Source organism: Hibiscus syriacus, unplaced genomic scaffold (genome assembly GCF_006381635.1).
Source record: "Hibiscus syriacus cultivar Baekdansim isolate YM2019G1 unplaced genomic scaffold, ASM638163v2 tig00111356_pilon, whole genome shotgun sequence".
Classification (NCBI taxonomy): Eukaryota; Viridiplantae; Streptophyta; class Magnoliopsida; order Malvales; family Malvaceae; genus Hibiscus; species Hibiscus syriacus.
The window spans coordinates 763,880-770,131 of record NW_024063068.1 but is presented as its reverse complement, the minus strand read 5'-3'; positions in this window follow the sequence as shown (position 1 = coordinate 770,131).

The window sequence follows — 6,252 nt, the reverse complement described above, 5'->3', positions numbered from 1 at the left end:
ATTTGACCATCATGACCCTCTAAGGCCCTTAAAGATGAGCTATGGCTTTGAAGCAAAGGTTCTTGGTTTTTTATAGAGGTCTCATGGTTATGCAGTATGGTCTTCGTGGTTGCTATAAAATCTACCATTTTGGCCTCCAAGGAACTTGTGTTAGATAAAGATGACACTCCCTTGTTAGAATTATGCCATGACATATTCATTTGAAAACCCTGGGAGTCACTGAAGTTCTGCTGCCTAGTGGGCTGACTAGCATTGCTGCTTCCTTGATCTCCCCAAGAGAAGTTTAGATGCTAACACCATCCAAGATTGTTAGAATAAAGGTTGTTGTTGCCTCGATTGTAGTTCTCTACATAGTTAATAGACTCATGATTGGTCGGACACTCACTCTCATTGTGATTGCCATGGCATAATATACATGCTGAGTTGGTTGCTTTTACTTCTTTCACCTCACTTGGTCTTTGCAAATTATTCAACATATTGGTGATAGCAGCAAGTTGGGCAGACACCGTATCCTTAGAGTCTAGCTTGAAAGCTCCATGTGATGTGATCCAATTCAGTATCATATTTACCATGGCTATTCCAACCTCTCCAGGGAAGAAACTTTCTATCTTTATACCTATAGATACTTATTTCATATGTTATAAGATAGTTATTTTCATATATATATATATATTATACCTATAGTTATTATGATAATAAGTTATCCATTTATATATGAGATATAAGTTATTATCATATACTATAATCACATTTTTTATAATATACAAGTTTATATACTTAGTTTATTTTTATGTTACGCATGTAGGCACATTCGGCCAACACTTGGGAGCTACATTGGAGCTAAATGGAGCATGTAACAGCAAGGAAACTTACATGGGATCGATTAAGAGAGCACAAGGAACAATTGGTGAAAAGTTGTCCGGAGGCCGTGAGCTCATAGCTGGATTGAGTTGAAGATTTGAGCTACAAGATGAACTCATTTCAGCTGGGGAATTGCACCATCATCATCACCATTTAGGACACTTCAAATATGTCCTAAGTCAAAATTTGTGAAATCGTACCTTTTCGCGAATAGTTGCCACCTCGAGAGGTACCTTTCCACAAGGAGCTGCCCAAACGTTCATCATGTTACAAGTCATCTAAGGCCAGCTCACCACCAGCTCATTCACACCATAAATAGCTCAAACATGAAGGGACACCTTTCTCAACCATTGTGACCTTTCATGAATGATGCTGCCCATGAAGATGCATTTTCATCTAGAAGCACGTTGGTGAAGAAATTGCAACCATTGGAAGCTTAAATCATCATGAGGAAGAATGCCATGCATATTCGGCCACATCACATGGCATGCACATGAGAGCCTTTGGCGCCAAACATGATAAGGCACATGACTATTCGGCCAAGGAGAGGAAATTGGCGCCAAGATGAACAAGCATGAACCATTTGGCCAAGGGAGATGTCTCTCCATCATTTGACCGAATCATTAAGGCCATTCATTAAGAATTAGCCGAACCATCACAAGCCCAAATGACTTAATCTTTCATTTTAAAACATTATGTATCTTCATAAAGTTATGTATCTAGCTGAAACAACTTGTAACCATTCGGCCAAGCCCTCTCATTTCCTATAAATAGAGTGGCTTGCCTTCATTTGTACCCATCTCATCTCTTATATAAAACATACTCTTGTGAGTTATTTCTCTTCAAAGTTCTTTGTGAACTTTATCGATTAAGCAAGTATAATTCATATACTTGTGGCGTCATTCTTTCCATCTTGATTCCAAAATTCCTAGATTGATATCTAGTGGGTTGAAGACACTATCACCACCCCTCAAGCAAGTTTGTGAAGACCGGGATTGTGCTCCTTAGCACTATTTCATCTTTGGCGTGTTTGAGATACAATATCACCACCATTGCCATTACATCATCAACATCATCCATCAAGACCATCAATTTCTGCAACCATCTCTATACCATTCTTTTAAATTCATTTATTATCTTATTATTCCATTTATCCTTCCATTACTAAACATATTTATTTCTTATCTTATTTACAGCCCAAACTTATAATTCAAGGACATCAGTACTTGTCAATCCTAGATCGGGACACAATAAGGCTATCTACTCTCTTCCATTAAAGCGTGTAGATTCACCTTACATCAAGCGGTAATCAGAGCATAGTTGGATTGACAACAAAAGTGTCATTGGCGTGCAAAACAGAAGAAAAACAAAAGAAATGACTCCTACATCAAAATTGGAGTGCAAAAAGAAGAGAAAAAAAATCAGAAAAGAAGAAAAGAAAAGAAAAAGAGAAAGCAAGCCAAGGAAAGTGCTCTACCATTACAAAGTACATCAAAGAGGCCATCTACACTAAGAGAAGATAACCTTATTGTTCTTGAGAAAGGTTGCAATAAGTGCTGTTTCTTGAATTGTAAGTCACCTCTTCATTTTCTATCCTTTCATTTTCCTTGTCTTCAACCATTTCCTTCTTTTAATACCTTTGAATCCTTTCTTCTACCTTTCCATTTCTATTTCTTTCTACCCTAACCATATTTGCAGCCGACGTACATAAGGAAGGAATTAACTTGTTCTAATCTTGAGTAAGTTCTTCAAAGGACTTAGCAAGAGAAATTGAGTGGAAAAAGGCTATTGAGAGAGTGAGATCAGAAGGGAAATTGTTAAAAGCCAAATATATATATTCCCGAGAGTAAACACGAGTGTTGAGTGGAGTGATCTTATCTTTTCTTTGGAGTGAAATTGTGAGACTTTGTGAGTGTGCTGGTAAGGTTTATTTTTGTTTTATTTACTAACCATGTCTCAAAGTCTTAAAGGAAATGCAGGTCAAACCAATTTGCAAATGCAAGCACTGATTGGAGAAATGATGAGAATGTTTCGAACAGAATTTGATGCTCTCCATGAGAAACTAGACCAAAGACAAGATCAACCACAAACCAAAAACAATGATACTCCTCGGAGGTAACAACCTCTTTCAGAAGATGATGTTCCAAATCCTTATGATGAAGAAGAACCAGCATTAATACAAGGACCTAGGCGTGCCAATGTTGATGATAATATAAGCAACATCAAAATCAAAATTCCTCAATTCCAAGGAAAGACTGATCCAGAAGCCTATCTTGAATGGGAAAGCAAGGTGGAACATGTGTTTAGTTGCCATAACTATTCTGAACTCAAGAAAGTAAGATTGGCAGCCATGGATTTTGTTGATTATGCTTTGATATGGTGGGATCAACTTACTATTACTCGAAGAAGCAATGGAGAGAGACCAATTTCAACATGGCTTGAAATAAAAGGTATCATGCGTAAACGTTTCATTCCTACTCATTATCACTGAGACATGTTTCAGAAATTGCAGAATTTGAAGCAAGGCCAACGGAGTGTGGAGGATTATTATAAAGAAATGGAAGTGGCAATGATCCGAGTCAATATTGAGGAGGATCGTGAAGCAACCATGGCTAGATTTCTTGCTGGACTCAATCCTGAGATTACCAATATGTTAGAATTGTATCATTACATCGAACTTGATGAAATTGTACAAATGGCTATGAAAATAGAAAGGCAACTTCGGAGAAGACCTATCTCTCGTACTTCAGTGCCTACATCTTCAAGATGGAGTCCAAACAACAATTTGAGGAAGTCTACCCCTATTCCTACCAAAGAAAAGGCCGAATCATCAAATGCATCTCAACTTGGTAAGGAGAATCAAGGAAAAGAGATCCCTGAACGAACAAGAGACATCCATTGCTTTAAATGTCTTCAGAGGGGGCATATATCCACACAATGTCCCAATAGAAACACCATGTTACTACTTGGAAATGGTGAGATTGAATCTGACCATGAAGAAGAAGAAGCAACACCAACCGAAGTCGAGGAAGAAGCAGAAATTGGTGCTCCGGTGGAAGGTGAAGCCCTAGTGGTCAAGAGAAGTCTAAGTGCTCAAGTAGTAGAAGACGATGTACAACGGGAAAACATCTTTCATACTCGCTGCCATGTGAATGAAAAGGTGTGTTTCATGATCATAGACGGTAGAAGTTGTACGAATGTGGCAAGTACCATCATGGTGGAAAAATTAGGATTGTAAACATTGAAACATCCAAATCCCTACAAACTACAATGGCTCAACGAACGAGGTGAACTTAATGTCAACAAACAGGTGATGCTTCATTTCTCTATTGGTAAGTACAAGGACGAGGTTATGTGCGATGTTGTTCCTATGCATGCTAGCCACTTACTCCTTGGAAGACCATGGCAATATGATAGGAGGACCATTCATGATTGTTTTACCAATCAGTATTCATTCAACCATGAAGGGAAGAAGATCATCCTAACACCCTTGACGCCTAGACAAGTTTAAATTGATCAAATCAAGATGAAACAAAGTGTTGCGGACATGAGGAAAGGAAAATCGAAGTTAATCCAAGAAGAAAACATTCCAAAAACAAGTGCTTATACATCTAAGTGCTTGTTACAAAGATGTTTACTGACGAGGCGCAAGGTCAATGAAGATTTTTCTAACTTTGACAATGCAGGAATTTCTTTCGATTTGCAGGATGATCCAAGTGACACAATCCATCAATTTGGGAAATTAAAGGACGTGACCTTTCAAGAACCAAGAGGTGCAACTATTGAAGAGCAAAGAATGGTAACTCTTCATCCAAAGGACGTGATCCATCAAGAATCAAGAGTCATGCCTATTAAAACCCAAAGGGAAATGATTTTTCATCCAAAGGGCGTGACTTATGAGGACATCACCATTCCAAGAGTCACCACCTTTCATGAATCAATGTATCTATCTATGGAAAGGAGCATGATTTTTGGAATACAAAAGGGCACTAACGTTCAAAGCCAAATGTCTTCAATAGACATGAACTTCGAACCTACATTTTTCAGGAAGTATTTCTTAACATTAAATTTGTTTGATCACATTCATACTAATGAAAGTTTTCTTTCTTTTCAGGTTAAGAACTTCCAAAGCAGTCTTTCAACGGATATGAACCTTTTTGTAAAGATTGAATGAAAGGACACTAAGAAAAGACGATCATTCGATTTGAGGACAAATCGATTAAAAGAAGGGGAGGATGATGTGATCCAATTCAACATCATATTTACCATGGCTATTCCAACCTCTCCAGGGAAGAAACTTTCTATCTTTATGCCTATAGATACTTATTTCATATGTTATAAGATAGTTATTTTCATATATATATATTATACCTATAGTTATTATGATAATAAGTTATCCATTTATATATGAGATACAAGTTATTATCATATACTATAGTCACATTTTTTATAATATACAAGTTTATATACTTAGTTTATTTTTATGTTACGCATGTAGGCACATTAGGCCAACACTTGGGAGCTACATTGGAGCTAAAGGGAGCATGTAACAGCAAGGAAACTTACATGGGATCGATTAAGAGAGCACAAGGAACAATTGGTGAAAAGTTGTCCGGAGGCCGTGAGCTCATAGCTGGATTGAGCTGAAGATTTGAGCTACAATATGAACTCATTTCAGCTGGGGAATTGCACCATCATCATCACCACTTAGGACACTTCAAATATGTCCTAAGTTAAAATTTGTGAAATCGTACCTTTTCGCGAATAGTTGCCACCTCGAGAGGTACCTTTCCACAAGGAGTTGCCCAAACTTTCATCATGTTACAAGTCATCTAAGGCCAGCTCACCACCAGCTCATTCACACCATAAATAGCCAAGATGAACAAGCATGAACCATTTGGCCAAGGGAGATGTCTCTCCATCATTTATCCGAATCATTAAGGCCCTTCATGAAGAGTTAGCCGAACCATCACAAGCCCAAATGACTTAATCTTTGATTTTAAAACATTATGTATCTTCATAAAGTTATGTATCTAGCCGAAACAACTTGTAACCATTCGACCAAGCCCTCTCATTTCCTATAAATAGAGTGGCTTGCCTTCATTTGTACCCATCTTATCTCTTATATAAAATATACTCTTGTGAGTTATTTCTCTTCAAAGTTCTTTGTGAACTTTATCGATTAAGCAAGTATAATTCATATACTTGTGGCGTCATTCTTTCCATCTTGATTCCAAAATTCCTAGATTGATATCTAGTGGGTTGAAGACACTATCACCACCCCTCAAGCAAGTTTGTGAAGACCGGGATTGTGCTCCTTAGAACTATTTCATCTTTGGCGTGTTTGAGATACAATATCACCACCATTGCCATTACATCATCAACATCATC